Source organism: Pan paniscus, chromosome 17 (genome assembly GCF_029289425.2).
Source record: "Pan paniscus chromosome 17, NHGRI_mPanPan1-v2.0_pri, whole genome shotgun sequence".
NCBI lineage: Eukaryota > Metazoa > Chordata > Mammalia > Primates > Hominidae > Pan > Pan paniscus.
The window spans coordinates 56,928,007-56,953,460 of record NC_073266.2 but is presented as its reverse complement, the minus strand read 5'-3'; the positions used below and the strand labels follow the sequence as shown (position 1 = coordinate 56,953,460).

General features: G+C 37.7%; 1 long non-coding RNA gene across 1 annotated transcript in view; it reads left to right on the top strand.

Annotated features, from left to right (window-relative positions):
* Positions 1-25,454, top strand: part of LOC117976760 (uncharacterized) — a 636,602-nt gene that overhangs the window by 204,702 nt on the left and 406,446 nt on the right. Inside the window, exon 3 of the long non-coding RNA XR_008621945.2 lies at positions 7,379-7,536. This is a non-coding gene — a long non-coding RNA (uncharacterized LOC117976760). The remainder of the gene's footprint in view (positions 1-7,378; positions 7,537-25,454) is intronic.

The window sequence follows — 25,454 nt, the reverse complement described above, 5'->3', positions numbered from 1 at the left end:
TTTTTTTTTCTCTTAACTTTTTTTCCCTTATGTATGGGCTATATTTTCTTGTTTTTGTATTTGCATGTTTCATAATTTTCTGTTGAAAATTGTACATTTAAAATAATACAATGTGAACACTCTCTAAGTCAGATTATTTTCTCTACTCAGGGTTTGGTGACAATGGTGGTGGTTGTTGTTGCTGTTGCTGTTTGATTGTTTAGTGACTTTCTAAACTAATTGCACAAAATCTAATTTTTTTGTAATATGTAACCACTAAATAGTCTGATTAATTTACCTAGTGGTCAGGTAGTTATTGAACAGTGATTTCTTTAAATTGCTGGAACCAATTATTCTCTCAATCTTTGTTGAGAGGTTCTGTGTAGATTAAAAACCCTACCTTAGTCTTTGCTTCCTCCTTGAACAGAGGCATTGAGAGGTGAGAGCTTAGGAATTTCTGAGGTCTTTTCTAAGCCTGTGCACAACCATGGCTGTCCACACAGTCCCATTAACGTGCATGGGCTTCTAGAGTGCTAGCACTATGTTGGCTCTTTCTTCTATGAACACCTCATTTTTTAGTTTTCCTTTTAAGCTTTTTGCCAGCTTTGTTTTTTGTTCCAACTCTTATATCCACCTCAGGCAATCGTGTTGTTAAAGAATTGCTGCTGATTGTTTTTAACAAATGCTCCCAGGGAAAATGATGTTTGTACTGGATAAAGTCTGGGTTAGGTCAAATAAAGATAAATTCTTGAAGTGGGTTTTTTGAGGGAACTACTAAACATCACAAATAATAATAGTTCTCTGGGAATGGAACTATTTGGAGGGAACTACTAAACATCACAAATAATAATAGTTCTCTGGAAATAAAGCAAGGATCCTCACCTTTACTATAAATATTTGGCATTATATTAAAGTACCTATCTGATGTATAATGCAAAAACAATATTATGAACATTTTCTTTATTATATATATGCAGACAGATAAATAGAAATGGATTTTTATTATTTATGCAATAGTTATATTCTATAAAGTCATTATAAACACTTAATCAGCAAATACTGAACAATTGCTTTTAGGAGAAATATAAGGCTAGATTCCTGAGAGCCTCTGCCCATGTTAGTTTTATGACTGATCAGTATATAACATAGTCTTGTGTGTATTTCCATTTAAAGACACCCTATTAATAATAATATTTACCACTGGTTTATTACATGGAACCCAGATCCAACAGCACTATAACTGGTGCCAGAAGAAAGTTTATCTAACAATGGATTTTCTTCCTAAGGCACATCACAGCCTTCCTCTACTGAGGAGTGCCAGATAGCACTTCAGCACTAGGCTTGGAGCCCATTTTAAGCAATCAAATCGCCAATGAAAAGCATAAAAATGCAAAAAATGTGGCACAAATGGACTGCAAAAAGGACACTTATTTATAGTATGTGACCCGAAACAAGAAGATAGAGCTGGGAAAATCGGTGACTCAAATTGTTCACCACTCTGGGTTTGTTTGCAAATGACCACAAAAGTGCCATTAATATTGATTTTAGGGATTCAATTAAATTATCTCAAGTAGGTAAATTATCTCAAGTAGGTAAAATATATATAACTGTTGTTTGTTTGTTTGTGACAGAGTTTTGCTTTGTTGTCCAGGTTGGAGTGCGGTGGCACGATCTCAGCTTACTGCAACCTCTGCCTCCCAGGTTCAAGCAATTCTCCTGCCTCAGCCTCCTGAGTAGCTGGAATTACAGGCGACCGCCACCATGCCTGGCTGATTTTTTTTGTATTTTAGTAGAGACGGGATTTTACCGTGTTCCCCAGGCTGGTCTCAAACTCCTGAGCTCAGGCAATCCGCCCGTCTCGGCCTTCCAAAGTGCTAGGATTACAGGAATGAGCCACCGCTCCCAGCCACACATATATATTTAAATTAACTATATGAATTAGTAAGTAAAATTAGGAAAGTTTCTAGATACATGGTTGATTTGCAGAAATCAATTGTTTTTTCTAAATAACACTAAATGGTAATTTGAAAATATTTCAGAAACATACGATTTTCTGTGGCATCAATGAAAGATCAAATACCTCTAAAGAAATCTAATAAAAGATGTATAAGTCCTTGTCAGAAAAGTATAAAATATTATTATGGTGATGCACTGAAGCAGTCAATATTTTAGAGTTGAATCTTTGTAATTGATGCATAGGTTTAATTCAATTATGTAGCCAAATTACAAAATTTTAGTAGTTTATTTTTGTGGAAAATGACAAACTTAGAAGTATGTGTGAAAATATGAATGGTCAAAAAGAATGAAGATTAAGTTGTAATGCCAACTAAGAAGAATGTTCTTCACAAGATAATCAAGCCTTCTTATTGGAAAACCAAATAACACGTGTTCTCACCTATAAGTGGGAGCTAAGCTGTGGGTACACAAAGGCATGCAGAGTGGCTTAATGGACATTGGAGGTTTAGAAGTGAGGAGGGTGAGAGATTAAAAACTACCTGTTGGGGACAATATACACTACTCAGGTGATGGGTGCACTAAAAGCCCAGACTTCACTATACAGTTAATCATGCATCCAAAACCACTTACATTCCTAACACTATTGAAATTTTAAAAACTAAAAACAAGTCCAGAGGCTGGTTGTTTAAATACGCATCTCGTATGTAATGAAAAAATATATATTAAAAAATATAAAAAATCAAGCCTTCTTGGAAGGCTACAATAACTATTGAGGATGATGTGATATTAGCAAAAAATTAGAAATTAAACTATTGGAACTGGATAGCGAGTACAAATTCATATTCACACCCAATTTTGTAAAGATAGCACCACAGAACAGACAAGAAGAGACAATCTTCAATAAATGAACAAAACTGACAGGGCACATTAAAAGTTAAAACTTTGCTTTATTAAATGACAACATTGATAAAGTAAAAATGCAAGCTACAATGTGGGAAAATATACCTGCAGTACATACATTTAACAAAGCATATGTATCCATAACATATAAATTATTAATGTATACATTAATAATGAGAAAAACAATTCTTATAAAAAATACATTTATAATGAGAAAATACTTATTTTGTGAATAATAAAAAGACTGTCAACTCACTAAAAACATGAGAAAAAGACTAAGTAGGCAAATCACAAAACAGTAAATCTGAATAGCCAATAAATATTTTTAAAAAGGCATTCATCATAATTAGAAATGATGGTGCCAGGAGTGGTGGCTCACGCCTGTAATCCCAGCACTTTGAGAGGCCGAGGTGGGTGGATCACTTGAAGTCAGGAGTTCGAGACCAGCCTGGCCAAAGTCGTGAAACCGCATCTCTACTAAAAATACAAAAATTACCCAGGCGTGGTGGCACACGCCTGTAGTCCTGGCTACAGGAGGCTGAGGCAGGAGAATCACTTGAACCCGGGAGGCTGAGGTTGCAGTGAGCCCAGACTGTGGCACTGCACTCTAGCCTGAGTAGCAGAACGAGACTTCGTCTCAAAAAAAAAAAAAAAAAAGATGAAAAAGTAAATTAAGCCATAATAACATGCCATCACAAACTCACACAATGGCTACAATTTAAAAGACTGACAACTGGTAAGGACGTGGGACCACCAGAACTATAATATACTTCTGGAGAAAATGCAAACTTGCACAACCATTTTTGGAATCTATCCAAAATTATCTACTAACCTGAATAAATGCTTACTCAATACAATAGCATTTCTAAGCCTAGGTATCTACCCAACAGAAATACATTCATGTCTAGGCCTCAAGAAGGATAAATGATATGCACAGCAATATTTTTTATGAGAGCCCAAAGCTGGAAGCTACTCAAATGTCCATTAACAGTAGCAGGGATTAAAAGAAAAAGTGTTTTACTCACCAATGGTGTCATATACTACAGACAAAATGTGCTGCAGCTACGAGCAATGCTGTGGATGAATTTTGCAAACATTGTAGTGAGTGAAAGAAACTAGACCTTAGAGAGTGCATGTTGTAACACTCCATTCACATACAGTTGAAAATCAGGCAAAAGTATTCTACTCTGTTAGAAGTCAGGTCATGGTTTTCTTTTTTTGGAAAAAGGAAGGCAGCTATTGAGAAGGGCAGGGGGAGAGCTTCTCTGATATTGGGGAATTTTGTTTCTTAAACTTGGTAGTGAATATATGTGTGTGTTATCTCTTAGAGACTCATTGGCCTATATTCTTAAAATTTTAGCATTTTGAGTGTGTTTTATTTGAACAATTATTTTTAATCACCTCACACAATTTAATGGGCATGTTTGTAGGACCAAGTTCTGCACATGAGACAGAGGTAGGTGCTATGATTACAAAAATGAGTAAAACAAAACATCTTTCCTTAAAAAGCTTAGAGCCTGCTGGGCGCAGTGGCTCATGCCTGTAATCCCAGCACTTTGGGAGGCCGAGGCGGGCAGATTACCTGAGGTCAGGAGTTTGAGACCAGCCTGGGCAACATGGTGAAACGCCGTCTCTAATAAAAGTACTACAAAATTAGGGGGGCATGGTGGTTGGCGCCTGTAGTCCCAACTGCTGGAGAGGCTGAGACAGGAGAATCGCTTGAACCCAGAGGCAGAGATTGCTGTGAGCTGAGATCATGACACTGCACTCCAGCCTGGGTGACAGAGCAAGCCTCCGTCTAAAAAAAGAAAAAAAAAAGCTTAGAGCCTGCATACTAGAGCAGAAAACTTGCTGCTTTATTCAGTTCCATAATTTTATTTTCCTTCAAAAGCAGATATTTGGTTACATACAGAACTCAACATAAAAGCTCAAAAAAAATTACATACCTGACATAGCTCTTAGTAGCCTGTTGTCACTCAGTTAGGGGGTGATTGGAAGTGAAATAAATTTGGTGGCATTAAATGTACACCTTTGTAGAAGTATTTGTATCAGAGAAACCAAGTATATTCTCAAATGATTACAATTTTTAATCTCCAGTATTACAGAGGATAAAATCAATAAGGAATGGAAAACTCTCTCTTTCCATTTAATCATTAGTTAGTTATATCAAAGCTTCTATCCACGTTTGTAATTGAAGGATGATGACACTTCCTTATCCTCACAACTTAGCTTGAGCTTTTCCATGCTAGAAATGAAAAGAGTGGTTTGCCTTGTAACATAATCTTCACTGCCTTAAAAATAAAACCATCACTAAGAAAAAATATGTTTATGTTTCACTCTGAAACAGTTATTAAGGGAGTTGAAAATGTATATTCTGTTACTCTCAACTTACACAATAGTGACTAAGACATGGACCGTGGGCTTAAATGCCTGGGTCCGTATCCTGGCATTTTCACTTACTAGCTACTTTGCTTTTAGCCGGTTACTTATCTTCTCTCTGTCTTAGTTTCCTCATTATCAAAATAGTGATAACAATAGTAGCTATCTCCCCAGATTGCTGTGGGGATTAAAGGCCTTGGTACATGTAAAGTACTTAGAAAAAAATCAAATAAAGCTATGATTATTATATTTTATATGATATTACTTAATGGCTGGAAAGAAGCCATCATCTAGCAAAATAATTGTCTCATTCACACTCAGTATCATTAAGTAACCTCGGAAGGAAAACCATGACACAGGAAGATGTCTCCCATATTTATTGTAAAATGGCTAGCCACAAAGACCTCTTAATTCTCAACATTTTATAAATGAAGAAAACAACTAAATATCCACAAATAAGTTTATTATTCTGACATAAATGAATTACTTGAAAGGGTAAAGCAAATGAAAAGAGTCCCAAATTATTTCCATGTAGTAGGTGTGATACTGTGAATTGATGTATGAGGTGGTATATGGGTCTTTGCTTTCTTAGTAAAGCAATGTCAAGTAGTAATTTATACTGAAGAAGAACCACAACATAGAGTCAATAAGTCAATCCTATGTTTTTGTTCTAGATAGAATTGTGGTTTCATAAATCAGCATCATTGTGATATTTATTTATTTTTTGAGACAGAATCTCACTCTGTCACCCAGGCTGGAGTGCCATGGCGTGATCTCGGCTCAGGGCAATCTCTGCCTCCCGAGTTCAAGTGATTCTCCTGCCTCAGCCTCCCAAGTAGCTGGGATTACAGGCGTGCACCACCACATCCAGCTAATTTCTGTATTCTTAGTAGAGTTGGGGTTTCATCATCTTGGCCAGACTAGTCTCAAACTCTAGCCTGTTTTGGCCCCCCAAAGTGCTGCCTGCCCAGCTTATTGTGATATTTATAGGTGTATATATATTTATTTAAAGTGTGTTAATATTTGTGTTAGATATTTAGATATGGAGCTTGGGTAGGTGTTATGAGGTTTCCATTGGAATGTGAAAGAACATATAAATACTTGAATAATTGTTTTCTTGTTTTATTTTTGACCAGGATCAATTATAAGGACTATTGAAGTGAATATTTTCAAAAGATATTAAGTTTATTACATTTTACAAGCATATTTAGAATGTAATCCTTTCCTTAGTTTAAATGAAACGAGCCCCAGCCTGATTAAATAACCTGGCAGAGGTCATATAGCTTGCCAGAGATGGAGCTGAGACTCATATTTTCACCACCTGTTTGTAAGTCTTGGATTCCTTCCCTTTCACTCTGCTAAAAGTCAGAAAGAATAGAACTACTGAAAAATGGTGTATAGTGGAATTAGATGACTACTAAGGTCTTTCATTCCTGGGCGTCTAGGAAATTCAGTAGACAATTAGCAATAATAGTTTCTGATTTTATCAGAAGGAAGATACCCTGAAGTCAGCATCCAAGCATATATTTAACCTTGATCTATTAAATTCAAAATATATCAGTAGCACCTGGAAGCAATCCAAAGATGACCGAGTAAAGGTTTTTTTCTCAGAGATTTGCAATGATATAGCTAGCCAATGCCCTTCTTTCCAGGTGCAATGATTTTTGCCACATTCTGAGTTGCTAAGCCCTTTTCTTCTAGCCCTCTTCTCTTTCCCTTCAACCCCTCTCTTATACTGCAGTTATTTTTCTCTCCAATTACACTGCATTCTCATGAAGCTTGCTTTCTTCTGTTTGGAATGAAAAAAATAAAAGCCAGAGTCGGCTTGCTTTCATGATCGGCTGCTAAGGTAGTGAAATAAAATGAATGCCCAAGAGAATTGTGTATTATTGTATGTTTGGTTGCACATACAGAATAATTCCTTCAGATGTTTTAAAAAGGAGAGCACTTAAAATGTACTGTTAGAAAACCATTACTTCTTTCTGGTCTTTTAAATTTTTCCTGGGTTTTTTTCCCTAAACACCTAGAAGCTTTTCCATATTTCCTCTTAGAAGATCTTGAAAAATTAAAGTACTTTAAATCTGCTGTTTCTTCCTTAAACCTTTTACATTTTTTTTTCATATTGATATATGGTTAATATATGTGTTTTTATCCTCCCCACCAGGAGCCTTATGTATGTGGTTGAAACCACCTGTACTACTGGAATGAAAGCACCTTTACAGAAGAGGCAATGCAAGTTGTATTAATCACATGTGTAGAATGAATTAAGATTCATTCCAGTTGCAAAGAAGAATATTGGCTCACTATTTTTCCTCTGGGCATGTGAGTATTTTATATTATATAAATTATACATATATATATAAATATATAAAATATAATTCCTTACCATCTGAGAGGGTAAGGAAGAACAGTGAGGAGGATGATGGAAATCAAATAAGCTCCTTTGGCCTCTCTATGCCTTCCTGTGTTCAGACCTCTAGGGTTCTCTTCTATACATCCAAGAGAAAGTGTTTTCTCTAATGCAGACTGCCTGGTGTATGGTCAGAAGTAAAAATCGTCTGAAGGAGGCACTGTAGTTGTTTGCAGGATATTATTATATATGTATGTTATATTATTCTAGAGTCTCCCTCTAACTGCCTGAGGTTAAAACTTGAAATAACCACTTTGATTTGAGGTATTCTTATCTGCTGAATGGAGTGAATATTACTATTTCTTTGCTTATAGTCTTATTGTGAGAATTAATATGAAGTAGAATGAGAAAACTTGCAAATGAATAAAGAATACACAGATTTAGAGGGTTATCAACACTATTTCTGTAATGATATATTCTGAATCCCCTCATCTCAGATTTATAATAACCTTAGTTCTTCATATGTCCCCAAAAGGGGTATGGCAGATATTTCCAAGTTTTAAATTGAAGTGATTCACTAAAATTTTTAATTATTAATAATAATAATCATATACTGTTCATCTCTCCCTCTCTTTAAGTGCTTATCACAGCACCTGGCACATAGTAGGCACTGAACATATATTGGTTAAATTTAATCAAAAAATGTCGAATAGCAAAAGTGATTTCAATATGGAGTGAAAGACCACTAGAACAGAAAACAGAATCAATTACTAGTTGTGATGTATTTTCAGGTCAAATTTGAAACATTTGAAAACAATTTTGACTCCCCATAAAAATAGAAATGTGATCAGTTATTTCCTAGGCAAACTACACTTCAAAAAAGTCCAAAACTGTTGTTAAGGTACGTGAAACAATCCTCTCTGCATTGAAAGGCGTCAGACTTCTTTGCTCATTTTGTTTCTTTTTGACCATGTTTTCTGAAGCATGCTTTCTGCTTTCAAGAAAGTAACCACCATTTGTCATTATGGAAATTCTGTCTTTCCCTTATAATTCTCTCTAATATCCAACTCACTTTTTTTTTGTATACCATGTTAAACAGATAATCAAAATGATAAGTTCAGTATGGCTCTTAGAAGGATATACTTCATCTTTGAGGGAGGCCTATGAGGTTCCTTTGGGTACCTGGATTTTGTGACATCCTTTTGCTTGACTGTAAGTGTTTAAGGCCCCTATCCTACTCTTAGTCTGACTACCCCTGGAGGTAACATAATAAGTAACCTTGGAATAAATATATTATTATTATATATGATCTGATCAGGTGTGAATTCAGTTCTTGGCCATCTACATATATATTAGATGTGTGTAAAATGAAACAATTACGCTTCTAAATTTGTTGTAGTATTAAAAGCTAAAAATAATATATTTTCTAACAATATTGTAATTTTATGTTTTGTTAGGAGTTTTCATCCAGTATTAACTGAAAAGATCAATAGACTATCTCAGCATGTTATGCTGTGCATTTATTTTACTGTTGCCACTGATGCAATAAAATTAAATTACAGTACTTCATCAGCCCATACTATCCTGTACTTAATTTACTTACAGTGTCATTTCCAACAATATCTGATAGATCCTGTGAAAATAACAAAGAAAATTCCCTATCGAGTGAGAGAGGTGGGAGTCAGTGGGAAACAGAAGTAATAAGATGTTGTGCAGTATGAAGGAGAAACACGTGGTCTCAGTTCAGTGTGGTGGCAGGGTGCATGTCTGTTTGAACAACCTTCATCATCCTACTTCATTTTTTGTATTTGATACCCAAAGTCATTGATATCAGCATTCTTGAAATTTCCAATAAAAACATTATTGTCACTATCAATATTAAATTGTGATTCAGATAACGCAGGATGTCTTTGCAAGAGCTTCTCAAAATATAAAGGATATTACCTGCTTTGGAAATTATGTCTGGAACCTAATGTTTTCCCCTTTGTGTGCAGTAATTTATTGGAACAGAACAGTGCAGAATATATTGGTGCAGATTTATTCATTAATTGATTCATGCATCAGACTACTAATTCAACAAATATTCATTTAATGTTTTTCATTTACCTTATGATGTGTTTGGTCTTGGGGATAAAGTCAATCTTGTAGCCAGAAAAGTGGCACTATCGATTATAATACAATAGCAGTAGATAATGAATTTAATAGAGGAAAATGCATTGTTGTCTGCCTAAGAGGGTCAATATTATAAAGTATGTGTTGATTTGCTACGTTTTTAAGAAAGGATAGGAATATCCCAGGAAGAAAAGTGGGAAAGCATATTCTAGAGAGAGGAAACTGGATGTACAAAAATCATGTAAGTGTGAGAAAAAGAGAGAATCACTGGGAACTCTAAGTATTAATACTTGGGTATTGTTGGAGCCTGGCACATAGTAAATGCTCAATAAAATATCACATTGTTGTTTTTGTCATGCACTGCAAGAGGTTGGAAAGCAAGAAAAATGCCTAAGCACACTCAGTGTCAGCCCTTTTATGAATGTGATTGCTTCCCATATTAAAGGATGACTGAAGTTATTCCTTTTTATTTCATATTAAGACCATGATAAGGTCAAGGTGACTTGAAAAAGCTATTTAATTCAAGTTTAGTTTTTACAAAAATATACATAGAATTAGATTCATATGCATTCTCCTTCTCCTCTTCTTTCCTCCTCCCACTTTTTCTTTTCAGTATTTGGATACAACCCCCATCTCTGACATTGACCTGATGTATTTAGAAAGAGCTCAGACGTGTTTGTGAAATTCTAAGATAACATGTCAGTTTTCTGTGGGAGTGGTTAGGACAAGGCAGAGAATCTATTTTTTTTGTGGTATAAATTAACAGACTAATTGCCCCAACAAAGGAATCTCCCAAATTGTGAAACAAGAGTACAAAGAGGAAGATGAGAGACAGATGTGGCCAATTTTATCATTGGACCTTGAATACACCCTATAGTGGAGGTGAAGTGGAATGGCTAAGGGCTTACTAGCATCCTAGGGTAATGAAGTCAGAGAAACTGAGAAACCTTGAACTTACTATTTTCTGAAGTGCTGGGGAAAGATAAAAGTCCCAATTAAAAGGTAAAAATGATACACAGAAATTAAAGGCGGATTTCATATCTGAAACTGCAAATTCATGGCAATAAAATTCTTCCCTTTCCCTGCCTGAGATCATTCTTTTCAAGATGAGTTCATTCTCTTATAGCTCCAAGGCTGATCTCCTAGGATGATAAGGTTCTAGTTGGATTTCCATTGCAGTAGGATCAAGTAGAGGACCTTGGAAAATTAATGTTCCTCTGCTGCTCTGAAGATAAGTACTTGGCTGACCCCAGAAGTGCAAAGCTGACTGTAAAGCTCACCTTCTTTCCATATCCCAATGTTGAAAGAAGGCTGAAATGGTGAATAATTCATCTTGCAGTGATAAGGAAGGTGGCCTTGTTGGTAAGGGCTTTGTGATGCTATCACCATCCATTCTCTGCATGGAAACCTATCAAGCGGTTTTACTGTGTGTCTATTCCACTTTGGAAGCAAACAAAAGAAACTAATGGAGGTCAAAGTGCGAAGGTTCAACTGGAGTAACTTGGGTCATTTTTTTAAGGTCTGATATTATGTCATTGGGGATATTGATTATCTCCCAAATGCAAGGTTCTCTGTGTGGAATTTCTTTGTTTCCATCATCTAGCTAGTCAGTTAAACTACCATGATTTATTGTGGACCAGGGAAACCACCATTAATAAGCCTTTCTATACAAGTACATTAGCCTTCAGTGTACCTGAAATTTGTGATTTCAATTCCCCCAATTTTTTCAATCCCCCTCCTTTCTCTTTCAGGGGTGTATGTGTACCCATCACTAAAAAAACTTTCAGTAATTTATCAGAAACTTATTACAAAAGTGTAGCTAGTCAACAGCATCAACCCTGAGCACAGGCCTTGATTAATGGCAGCATATTTGGATCAAAGGGAGTCAGGGAAGAGGAAGTAAACTCAGGAGAGGACTTTAGTTGTTATCATGATGAATCTAGAATAGCCTGGAAACGCAAGAAAGAGGGACCTTTTCAAGAAACATTTATATTTAACAAAAGTTAAAGTCTTCATTTAAACTAAGAAAATAATTATTCTGACACTTAACTTCCTGTATCTATATAGGAACATTATTTGTGTTTCAGAAGCATTTTATAGTGCACGTAAAGCTAACCAATACATTTTGCTACCAATTCATAAGGCTGGCCTTCCTGGCATCATTCATTCATTTGTTTATGCCACAAATATTTATTTTGGGTATAACATGTGCAAAGCACCATGTAGATACCATAGAAATCAATATAAATAAGACATCTTTCCTGTCCATAGGCCAGGGATATAAGCAAGCAGTTGAAACTCAAAAATATTGTGCTGCAATACAAAAATAATTGGGGGAATGCTGTGATATTTAGGGCTGTCTGCATATACCAGGGAAAGTTTTACTAAAACTGTTACATGTAAGTGCATTTTGGTGGTAAAATTTAGATAGAAATGTATAACAAACAAAACAACAACATAATGTTTTCAGACAATGAGGAGGGGTGTATTATAGGTAGTATGTGTATTTCATCCTTGCCTGAGTGTCTAGTATAAGGAAAATAAATGGCCATAGAGTGGGCTAGTTAGGTAGGTTGAATGTCCATGTTAGTGTGTTGTGCACAGAATTTGATTTTATTCTGTAGGTAATGGGAAGCCCTGAGAACAATGATCAGAATTGGGGCCCAGCCACTCACCCCAATCTTTTGATGCAACTCTTGTTGCTCTATGCACAAGCATTTTCGGATCTGGTTGCCTTCCTTTAGCGTTTGTGTTTTTTTTTCCCCTGGGTGTATCTCACATTGTTCAAGCAAGCCATATATATGAAATCTATACAAATTCACTCATTTTATACAATGTATACAAATTCACTCATCCTACCAGTAGGATGGGATGGGACACACGCTGTGATTCTCTGAGTCCATGTCAGAATGTTACGGATATAGAAAGAATGCTAAGTTGGAAATGGGATAGGGTGAGGCACAAACTGGAGAATGGAAATAACAATGAAGTGTAAGGGTGGATTTTCAATTTCAAAGAACATAATTACTGCTAATGATTTTTTTCCTTCCTTGCCTTCCTTCTGAATAAGGGTCTCTCCCCCACTTAATAGGTTTTAATTAAATTTGAGAAACATTGACCAAGATTCACAGAGGATAACATAGCTAAGCCTTTCTGAATCCATCTGGTTCTCTTGAAAAGATTTCTAGTCTACTTCCTGACATATGCCTGCAAGTTTTTCCTACCTACATGTGAGATGGTAAAAGTTCCCTTGTTACCCTGGCAGGGTGTGCGATGGGGGTGTGGCTCGCTTCTTCAGTGCCCCGCTGCTCAAACCTCTAGGGAAGCATACAGATGGGCAGGGAGCCCCACGGCAGTGTCTAGGGGTGAATGTTTACAGCTGAAGCTTCAGTGGGCGTGTGTTACAAGGTGCTCTTTTAGTTTAGCTGTCTATAGGCAGCTTGTGTTAACCAACTCAATTAGACCCTCTACTTTGTCACAAGGACAGAGGGCTGTCTGTATCCTGGGTTCTTGCCTTGGTGTATCGGAAGAATCAGATCACATCTGGGTTTGGAGAATGAGTGCAAGGTTTTATTGAGTGGAGGTAGCTTCCAGCAGATGGGGAAAGTCAGAAGGGGATGGAATGGGAAGGTTTCCCTTGCAGTCGGGCCACTCAGTGGCCTGGGCTCTCCTTGGGCTGCCCCAGCCAAACTCTGCATAGTTCTGCTGGTCGTTGGCCTGCCACATGCCGGTACTTGTCGGTGTGTTCCTCTCCACGACCAGCCGCTTGTGTATTCCTCGCTGATGTGCTCCGCTCGACATCCAGTTGCCTGTGTGTCCACCTGCTTGGGTCTCGGGGGTTTTTATAGGCACAGGACGGGGGCATGGCAGGCCAGGGTGGTCTTGGGAAATGAAACATTTGGTTACAAAGGCAAGAGTGCCTTTCCTCAGCTAGGTCCATAGGCACAGGCCCGAGGGTGGAGCTCTAGCCAGAGACCCACCTTTCTCTACCCAACACTTCTCTTCCTCCCTCCCATATCACAATGGGCTCATTTTTGAACATTTTTATCTTACTTTTATGGTGCATAAGTACCATTCTTCTGGACTTCTTCTGGGCCTTAACTGTCTCCATTATTTTCCTGACATTCTACCATTACTGTTACTGCCATTCCTGAGTCTCTTTAGTGTTTTACCTATCTTGCAGCTGTGAGACTTTCTATGAAAACCACCAATAATTGATTATTTTAGAGGTATAGGTTTAAATCTTAATGTATCTAGGAATATCATAATAATTATAAACTTTTAAAAATAGTTTAGAAAACTATTGCTTATGGTTCTTTGACCAGAAGGCTTATATCTGCAGCAAAAAGTTATAGAAAAAAATATTCAAATTGACTTAAATAAGAAAGGGGATTTATGGTGTCACATAAGTGGGAAGGCCAGGGATAAAGCTCGCTTCAGAATTTGCTTGATTCAGTAGCTCAAAGGTGCCAAGGAGACAGTTACTTCTGGTCTTTTTGCTTTGTCTTCTCTAATGTTAGGTTACTTTCATAATGGCAGAGTGGCTGTAGCAGTTTCAGACTTCATATCTTCACACCAAACGGACTGGTAGAGGTGCTGATTGGCTTTAGGGCACTGAGCTTTTAGCTAGAGCCATAGATCAAGAGAGTTTTCATGTCTGGGAATCTTTGTCTCTTAGTGAAAGACTTCCAAGTTCTGCCCATCTCCAAGGCCCTTACTTTAAAGGTGTTTATAACAATGATGACCTCTGCCTTTAGGTGATTCACAATGACAGATTCTGGTTCAGAGATACTGATAATTTCCTCTTGTCCCCAGACTGCATCTTCATGAGGAGTTCAGTTGTCCTGTTTGTAGTCGTAGAATGAGGCCCCCACTAAATGGTACAAGATAGCAGTACACGTGACACATGATAATGGTCAAATGAGACTGGCAGAAGTTTATTAGTCACATAACCCTACAGCCTGGGAGCGGAGGACACACATGCTTTGTCCATGCAGGGCACACAGGGCATCACAAAGCCCTTACCAACAAGGCCACCTTCTTTATCACTGCAAGATGAATTATTCACCATTTCAGCCTTCTTCCAACATTAGGATATGGAAAGAAGGTGAGCTTTACAGTCAGCTTTGCACTTCTGGGGTCAGCCAAGTACTTATACTTTGCCCATGCAGGGCACATAGGGGCTGCATTTGGGAGCAGAGTGAAACAGAAGGGGGTGTGGGAGGCAGGCTTTGTAGAAACGCGAAAGTGAGCTGCCCCTCATTCCCATGGGAGGATGTGATTGGCTTGATTGACTGATTTTTAGGTCTGGCAGGGAGGTGAAACCCATTAGGTTGAGGACTGGCTGGAATGCAGTGGATCGGATAGATCGGGGAACTAGATGAGTGGGGAGCTTTTCCCAGTGACTGGGGACACATCTGACTAGAGCAGGAGAACTCTCATTTAGGCCTTTGGGACCTTCTAAGGATTGAAGATGTCAAAAATGTTAGATCTTACAATATAAGTGGCTCTCTGTTAACAATGATGTTTTCTTTTTCTTTTTCTTTTTTTCTCTGTTTTCAAAATGGCCAACATCACACTAAGCTTAAACCTTTGTTTCTTTCTGAAGCTGACAAGAATTCCATTATACTGCTCCTTTTTCCTAGGCGATAGTTGTGCTTGGTATGTACTTCTACTACATAAAAGCTCTGAGTCAAACATTGTTTATGCTATCAAATAGTAAATATTTAAAATATCCCAGACTGGAATATTGAGACTTTCTCTCTCCTACATTTTATATTCTCTGGCTAGCCCATTGAATATTTTGGGGCTAGTAATTTGCAATATTTCATTTTTGATACATATTTCATTGAGATATTTTGTTGCAAGGAACAGAAATAAACTCTTAGAAGTTTAGGCAGAAAAGAAATTATGAGATATTAAATAGCTCATAGAATCAAAGGGGATTCTGGAGGACCAGCAAGAACTAAAGAAGTCTATACAGGAAAAAACACAGGCACATGATGGTACAAGAATAGTCTTGACCTCAATACTGCTAACCCTTTCCTGGCACCATTATCACCACAGGCCCACTAAAAATGGGGTTTCTGCTCATCTCCCAACCCTTCTATTGTCACCAGACTTCTGAAGCCATCACCAGTGTAAAAATATTCCGATTGTCTAGCCTTTTATTCTTAGCATATATTAGTCATTATACACGTAAAGTGAAGAAACTTCAAGCGTGCAGCTCAATTAATTTGTGCAAATCTAGTCACCTGTGTAAGCAGAATCCATATCAAGCTGTTGAAGATTTCCAGCACACTAGATATCTCCTTCAGTATTTCTTCTTCACTACTATTTTTCTCTTCATTTGTACTGGATTAGTTTTTGTTGTACTCATTCTTGAGCTTTATGTAAATAAAATCAGATGTATGTATACATCTTGCTTTTATTAACTGTCTGTGAGATATAACCATTTTGTTGTTATATATACCATGCTAGTCATTTTTAATCACTGTATATTATTTCACTGTATTAATATATCATACTATATTTGTTCTTCCACTGATGTTTCTTTAACACACCACCCCTCTTCCCCCACCTCCAGTTTTTTTCCTTTTCTGAATGAAACTGCTATGAATTTTATTGTACCTGTCTTATGCAATACATTTATACTCTGTTCCATGATAAGCAGGTTTGTGCAAACCTACCTCCAAAGACTGAGGGAGTTGAGAAGCTGAAGAAAGAGGCCAAGAAATCCACTTTCACTGGAAAGGTTAGCTAAGCATCTTTGTGAGGGGTAGTCTATACTGCAGGCATGGTTTAAAGACCTTATTCCTGATCACCTTGGTATGTGGGGGTCAAACGTCAGTCATCATTGTGGTTTTGCTTCAAGATGGCATCACTCATGCCATGCAACAGACTGTTTTCCCATACCCTCATTTCTGTTGGGGGCATATCTAGAAGTTGTTCATAGAGTATGCAGATGTTCAATACTATTCATAAATACCAGTAGTTTTCAAAAATGCTTTACCAATTTGTATTCCTGCCAGTATTGTAGGTGTTCAAGGTGCTCCAAATCCATTTCAAAAAAATAATATTGTTAGATTTTTAAATTATTTTTAAATGTTAGCCATTGTAGTGGGTGTGTAGTAGCATTTCTCCTTGGTTTTGATTTGCATTTCCCTGGCGGGTAATGATGTCTAGCACTTTTTAATAAACTTATTACATTTTAAAATCCTCTTTTATAATTTTTGCTGGTTGCTGGTGTCTTTTGCTCAATCTTATCACCTTGCCTTTTCTTTAATTCATAGAAATTCTTGATATATATATATATTCTTATTTGGTGGTCTTTGTTTATATCCACGAATATTACAGAATCAACTGGATATCTATATGTGTAAAAATAAATCTGGACCCCTTCCTCACAGAATATACAAAAGTCAATTCCAAATAGGTCATTGGCCTAAGTGTAAAAGACAATACAAAATAATACGGTAATACAGGAAAATATATTTGTGACTTGTAGTAAGCAAATACGTTATTTTAAAATTTACACTATAAAATCTAATACAACTTCAGAAAAAAATGTTAAGTTGAACTTCATTAAATTAAAAAAAACTTCTATTAATCCAGGGGCATCTTTAAGAGATTAAAAGTGCAAGGCACAGAATGAGAGAAGGCATTTTCATTAAACAGATCTGTCAAAAGAGTCATATAGAAAATATATCAAGTGGCCAGACATTGTGGCTCATGCCTGTAATCCCAGCACTTTGGGAGGCCAAGGCAGGTGGATTGCCTGAGGTCAGGAGTTCGAGACTAGCCTGGCCAACATGGTAAAACCCTGTATCTACTAAAAACACAAAAATTAGCCAGTTGTGATGGTGCCTGCCTATAATCCCAGCTACTTGGGAGGCTGAGGCAAGAGAATCACCTGAACCCGGGAGGTGACATCCACATTATATTAATCATCATAATGCCTAAAAAACAGATAAAAAACAAAACCACAACTTTTTTTTTTAGCCCAGCAGAATATTGGGGTGGCAATGCAACCCAATAACCTAAAATTCGAAGAGGAAGAAGTTTCTCCAAGGAGAGCTAGGGCATGTGATCTCTCTCGCCTATGGCAGAGCATGGAGAAAGAGGCTTCTCAAGGCCACAAAACAAACAGATAAGAATATGCCAAAAATTAAAGAACCCCTCGCCACCAAAGGCCTATTGTGGGTAGTAAGTAAGAAATTGCCGGGGGCGCCTGACAGGGAAATCTGTACTCACTCACTTGCAAAGTCTTCCCCAGGGGCCTGTACTGGTTGCTCAGGAGCAACTTTGGGGAGAGTTGGAGACTGAGCAAACTGACTGATGGTGCAAGTGCTGATGGCACCACAGGGAGGGGCAGGCACAGGACATCTGTGGGCTTTCTGACCCTTTTCTCCCATGAAGTGAAAGCTGTAGGCCCTTTGGTGAGGGACAGAGAAACTACTTGTCCACAGGGCACAGGCAGTGAAAGTTGTCACTGGTAGGTGAGTAAGAGAAATCTCTCCATTCCACAGGCGGGGGCAAGAAGTTTTCTTGAACTGAGTCTTTTATTGAGAAAGGTGTGCTACTGCTGAGTAAGGGGAGGGGAGAAGGGCTGGACCAGAATGCAAGAACTACCAGATTCAAGGCAGTTGGGCTGCCACAGGTTGGTGAGGCAGGCAGGCTGAGAACATTCCATCCTGAAGCTGATGCACATGGCTTTCTAAAACTGAGGTTGGGTCAGAATGGAGAAACCTCTGGCCAGGTCAGTAGCCAGCTGGTATATAGGCCACAGCAGTCACATGGAGCATGTAGATATGCAGTTGCCTGATGGGAGGTGTTTTCACCAAGATTCTCCTGTGCATATTTAGAGATGAAGCATCTAAAAGGGAGATAAACTGCAACACCCTTTCCTTCTCCTTTTTAAAATTTCTTCTCCTTGTGTCTGCAAAATGCCAGCTTCAGTGTCCTTTCTCTCTGAAGTCTTCTACTTTATCTACAGACTGTCTTCCTTTTGCAGTATGGTGGATGGAACTCTCTCGCAGCTTTCTTTGAGCTGTATCTAATATTTGCATCTCAAAAACGGGATTTATATACAATTCTTCTTTGATGTTTCTACAGTAAATGGCATTGGTGTTATCTGTCATCTATTGATCGATTTATAGTAAATGAGAAAATGTATAGGTATGTAACTTTTGGCAATTTTCTTAAAATTTCCCAGTTTCAGTTTTACAAATGAATAATACTCATAGCCCTGTCTGTAACATTCTAGGTATTAATAGCTCTTATATTTCTGTGGATCTTCATGCCAATGTCTGGACTCCTGATTTTATGTCCTCTGATTTTTTCAAGCATTTCTGATAGGCCACTGTGAATCCCGAAAAGTCCTAAAGTAGCTATTGTATTAATCCGAATTCCCCATGTCCTTGGTGACCCATCCACACAGACACATTTTTCCCATTTCTGCTCAACTGCAAATGATATCAATGCAGCCAACTTAGAAGCTAAGAAAGAGAACTCCCACAAGGTGTCAAGGTATGTGTTTTGGGGTAAAGAAATGAGAAAAATGGACAGGTAATTAGACATTAATCTTTCCCAGTTTTTGAAGAAAACATAGATCATTCTTATTTCCTCTTGATGAGGGGACATTGACACACAGACATTTGCTGGAGTATATGCTCTCAAAGAGGTAGTTTAGGATTATAAATGTTCACAATTCCAGACTAGAAAAGGTGCAGGCTGATGATGAAGCTAAATAAGGGCTGTTGACCAGTGAGTCACAGGTCCTGAGTAAGGGCTGTTGACCAGTGAGTCACAGGTCCTGCCATGCTGCATTCTTTTTATCAGGTCAGGTCACTCTCTAGTTGGTGTCAAAGTGGTAGGTCTGGCCAAGTGCAAATAACGTTGCCTCAAACTGGTTTTGAGAGAGGTCATTAGGGTTTCCCCTTCTTATGTTGCATCTAGATATAATCTAATTTACAGAGAAGCTTCCGAGAAAGTGAAGACCTGCTACCTTATTTAATCAGGGATGAGTAGATATTTAGTACTGAGCTGCCTAAGTAAATCCAATGTAGTCAGTGCTTCTCTGGCCAAAGAAAAACAAAACAAGCAAAAACAAAACAAAACACCCATAACAACTCACTAATCCTTTAAAAAAAACCTATGCCACTCATTTTTCACATATAACATTGGTAACTAAGCTCAAATTTTGTATTGTGTGAAATATTATATAAAAGATTATATGAAATATTGCATCTGTTCAGCCAGATTTATATTTAAATTTTACAAACTTTAACTGGAAAAGAGAATATGGTGAGCTCTAGAAAAACATTACATCACAAAATATTTTTTGGGAGATTCTCTATACTTAGAAGTATTGTCCCAGGGATTTCTTATGAGAACAACGGAGTTGTTCTTGGGTATGTGAAGCTGACTGAGTTTAAGACTGGTGCACATGTAGCTGTGAATATATGTATTTATGTGTGTGCATTTGCTTTCCTCCTTGGTTAAAATAGAAATTCTCTGGGAATTTAAACCAATTCATGCTGCTTTAAAAAAATGTATCTTAGGCCAGGCGCGGTGGCTCATGCCTGTAATTCCAGCACTTTGGGAGGCCGAGGTGGACGGATCATGAGGTCAGGAGATCGAGACCATCCTGGCTAACATGGCGAAACCCCGTCTCTACTAAAAATACAAAAAAATTAGCTGGCTGTGGTGGTGGGTGCCTGTAGTTCCTAGCTATTCAGGAGGCTGAGGCAGGAGAATGGCATGAACCCAGGAGACGGAGTTTGCAGTGAGCCGAGATCGTGCCACTGCATTCTGGCCTGGGGGACAGAGGGAGACTCCATCTCAAAAAAAAAAAAAAAAAGTATCGTAATGAAAAATAATCTTCATCAGAAGGTATCTATGGGGCCAAGAGCAGTGGCTCACGCCTGTAATCCCAGCACTTTGGGAGGCTGAGATTGCCAGATCACCTGAGGTCAGGAGTTCGAGACCAGCCTGGCCAACATGGTGAAACCCCATCTCTACTAAAAATACAAAATTAGCTGGGCGTGGTGGTGTGTGCCTATAATCCCAGCTACTTAAGAGGCTGAGGCAGGAGAATCGCTTGGACCCAGGGGGGCGGAGGTTGCAGTGAGCCAAGATCATGCCACTGTACTCCAGATTGGGGGACAAGAGCAAAACTCCATCTAAAACAAAACAAACAACAAAAAAAGTATCTATGAATCCCATTTCATTCCCCACAATACATCCCCTTTACTCTCCTGAGATAGTGGAAATGAGTATAATGAAAACATGCATTAGTTTACAATTATTGCCCTGATAATGCTTTCAAAGCTCAAGTAGCCTTTATTTTCCCACTTTTAGAAATACTAGTTAGCAGAACATTGAGCAAGAAGACTTGAAATGACATTAATGAATATGCTCTGTTTTGTACCACTAGCCTTTCTCTTTGAGATAAAACATCCACATGATTATTCCCTTCAGTTCTGAATTTTAAACTCTGCACCAAACCCTAGAATTCTTAGGAAATTATCCCCTAAAAGACTTCTGCAGGATTGAATGAGTTTTGTCTTTCATAATCTTAACCTTCCACGATCCTATTCTGTCTTTGTCCTTAACATCTGGCACTGTGATGATCTCTCAGGCTTAAAAAAAAAAAATGAGCTGGCAATCTACTACTTATTAAATAAATCTAAAGTATACTTTCCATGGATGTTTTACAAATAGAATGATTGCAATTCTTCCTCTACCTCCCCCACTTCAAACCAAGGTTTTACATTATTCAGGTCTTCCTTGCATATCAGTATTTTTTATTCTTTTTTTTTTTTTTTTTTTGTCTTATGTGTCTGACTTTGAAGATCTATAGCTCCTTTCAACATTCAAGGTCTTTGGGCCTCTTACCTGTTCACAAGGCTATGTTATTGGAATTAATATTAACCATCAAAGCTTGCTGAATTCCATTGACAGTAGTCATCATGTGGTTAGTTTTGTTTAAATGCTTATTGCCCACATTTGTCTTCTGGTTTTCAGTGGCCTTCCATCTGTATGACCAAATAACTTATTTGATTAGAAACCTAGTTGTTCTTCAATGGTGAAATTTCATGTCTCTGAAAAAGCAGAACCAGGATCAGTTGTTTACTTTTTTAAAGATCGTAGAGGATTGAGCAATGTATTATCATCTGTGATATAATGAAATGTAGAATTAAAAGCAATACATTACTTTCAAAAAAGAAAAATTTATTTTTAAAAAAGACAAGAAAGTTGTCAGACTGGTGATATTTCAAAAGATGAATACAGATTCCCAAGTGGTTGAGGAAGAGGAGATAAGACATTAAGCACTAATTTAATTCCCCACTCATTCATTTACTCCCTTATTCATTCAATTTAGTTTAAATATTTCCTGAAAACTCATGGTAGAAGACATTTTGCTAAGCACTATGGGAACCACAAATATACAAGGAAGAAGAAGAAATTAAGAAAAGAAAAGCAGAAGAGAGAAGGGAAAACATGGAATGATAATTAACATTTACTGAGTAGACCATTGCTGCTTTTGTAAGTTTTTGTTTGTTTGTTTGTTTGTTTTTTGAGACGGAGTCTCACTCTGTTGCCCAGGCCATCTCAGCTCACTGCAACCTCCACCTCCTGGGTTCAAGAGATTCTCCTGCCTTAGCCTCCAGAGTAGCTGGGAATACAGGCATACAGGTGCCTGCCACCACGTCCGGCTAATTTTTTTGTATTTTTAGTAGAGACGGGGTTTCACCATGTTGGCCAGGCTTGTCTCGAACTCCTGACCTCAGGTGATCTACTCGCCTCAGCCTCCCAAAGTGCTAGGATTACAGGCATGAGCCACCACGCCCGGAGTATTTTAATTTGTGCCAGATGTGTTTGTCCTTTGAAGTCATTAGGCCATTTAATAAAAATACACCCAATACATTGCTACTATTATCAGAGTAAGAAGATGAAATTGAGTGCCATAGCAGTTACATGACTAGGATGTGATAGGACAAGGATTATAACCCTGGATTTTTAGTCTGAAGTCCATGTGCCTGCAGGCTACCTCCTGTTCTTCCTCCTACTCATGTCAAACAAATAAACAACAAACAGACACTTACACCTTCTTCGCACAAGACATTTGAGATTTATTCCTTTAAGCTGGTTTTGCTACTCACAGTTGCAGGCAGCCTGAGGACACTAGAAGTTCTATGAGTTGTAGTCAGAGAGGACAAGGGTTGCTAGGAAAGTAAAACAGGAGGAGCAAAAATAAATTTTGTCAGATCTCCAATTCTGACCAGAGTTAGTTATAAATGCCCTCTTCTCATACCTTTTTCTCTCTACCTTTGGCTCTCCCTGAAACTGTAGTTGGTGAGTCATCTCCTTTCCATCCCACCTATGTACTGAACGTTATTGAATATCCAATATGTGCCAGAAATGGTGCATGTGCATTCCGGCAGGAGATTTTACATTAGATGAATGCCCAGGTAATTCTAGTGTCAGAGGAAGCATTCAGGTTGCATGCTCAGAATTAATACAGGAGTGCATAGGGAAGAAGGACTAAAAGTAGAGACAGTGAAGACCCAGCTTCCTAACCTGCTTTTGGGGCAATGTCACTAAAATGTGAACTTGACTCACTGGTAGGAAAAATATTTTCAAAGAAAAAGCAGGAGCATCGTTCTTTTCGTTTTGCCTTGTGATTGTATTTCTTCATGTATGTGTACCTGGGTTAGAGACATTGAAATTGCTTTACAAGAGGAAGGAGAGAGAAGGCCTTTGGCCCTGAAAGAATCACTTAACTCAAGCTTGAGTGACCACAAAAAAGGCCAGGTAAAGTCAGTGGCAAAAGGTGATTCTCCAATAAGGGCTGTTTGGAGAATTGTGTCTCCTTTCTGTTTCTGTACTTCCCCGTTCTCCTTTTTCTGAACTTTCCCAGATCTGTCTTTCTCTTCATTTCTATCATTTTATTTCTTTTGCTTTCTATATCCTAACTAGTTTTTACAGACTGAATTGCCTATCAGTTCAAAGAGAGTAAACTTTAAAGAAATGATTTACCGGGACAATCACTGTTCTTAACCAGATCATGTTTACTGATACAGTGTGTATGCACACATATATCACATTTATAGAGTCACGTGACAGCACAGGACCTAGACAGAGCCCGATATCAACCTTTTTCTCTAATTAAATTGATTGAGCCGTTTGCTTTCAAATAAGTCCCTTCTCATCTTAATGCCTGTGTTCATTTTGATCCTTCATTCTACACAGCCCTCATATATACTTAACTCCATTGATAAAATGCCTAGCCATCCTCAGAGGCCTAGCTTAGAGACCAGTAAATATTTATTGAAAGGATTTGTTGAATGAATACAGTGCTGTCCTCTGAGATGAGCTCTCATTTCCCTTCTCTATATGCTTAAAGATTTCACAATAAACAGAGAAACTTTATGGAAAGGAGTAAAGAAGAATAGTTCCCAAATCTTCTAGTGATGGGGCTGCAACATCTGTCACTCATTCACTTATTTATCACACAATTTATAACTTCACCTGGCTATGCCATTCTTTCCCTTTTAAGAATGGCTGCTCATTCTATTCCCCAGTCACTGTAAGCCCAGAAGGAGTATCTGCCTATTACAAAAGATATTGGACATTCATAAATATTATCGGCATTTGGAAATAATCTTCAGAGCTAGATGACAGAAGAAGTCGAGAAAAGGAAGAAATAAAAGAGCCACAGTCATTGGGGTGAGATCCTAGGAAATATAGGAAGACAGTGCTAAATCTGGGAACATCTTGGATTGAGGTAGAGAATAGATGGTATCTCTTCTTTCTGTAAGAATTTCTTGGTAATAACTTTGGACAAAAGATATATAGAACTGGATCAGTGAAATGGATGAGACTAATTCTGTATCTCTGATGATGAATTTAGTTTTTGTCTTTGCCCTCTTTTGCTTTCAGTCTTATTTAGACAGGAAGCCCACGAACCGAAACAGGCATCACCCACCCACTGTACAGAGCTGGGTGTACTGTCACTGCTATATAAATTGACTTCTTCTTCAGGATAATAACAGTATAGATCATTCCTCTCTTCTGGGATGGCAAATCTCATGTTCATTTATAATACTTTGGACATCCAATTCAGTTTGCATCTTCATATTTAAACACCTTTGCATTTGTAATAATACTAATAAACAACTAAAGAAGGTTGGCATATTTCACATTTGAGACATGGATCTCAAAAATCCCAGGTGGGACTTTCTCTCCTGGTTCTTCACTATGTAGTGCAAGTATCATCAGGATGATTTGCGGGATGCTTATTCCTTACTTTTACTAATTAGTGGAATTTTGTCTTTGTTTTCAAAGGGAGTCTTTCTATTCCCCAAGTTAAATTGTCAGATTCGTTGTTTGTTCTGTCATATATTTATGCATGTATATTAAGATAATTACTAGAGAAGTTTCTTAAGTTTTGATATTTAATATATATATTTGAAACCCTCATACTGACTCCAAATGGTCTGATCATTTGAATTAGATTACAGATTACCCCAAGAAAGATAGTTTTCTTACATCATTCTGTATGAAAATATTTTTGTATATAATAATTGCTCTATATTTTTTCTTTATCCAAGTAATGGCTAACACTTTTCTGAACTACGACCAACATTTTAAATCATGGAAAATTCTTAGCATATCTCTTTGTATTTATGAAGTTGAAACAATCAGTTTGAAGTAAAAAGGCCTATGAACAATGATTTGATATCAAATAGGGAAAAGCAACTTCTCATGCTAT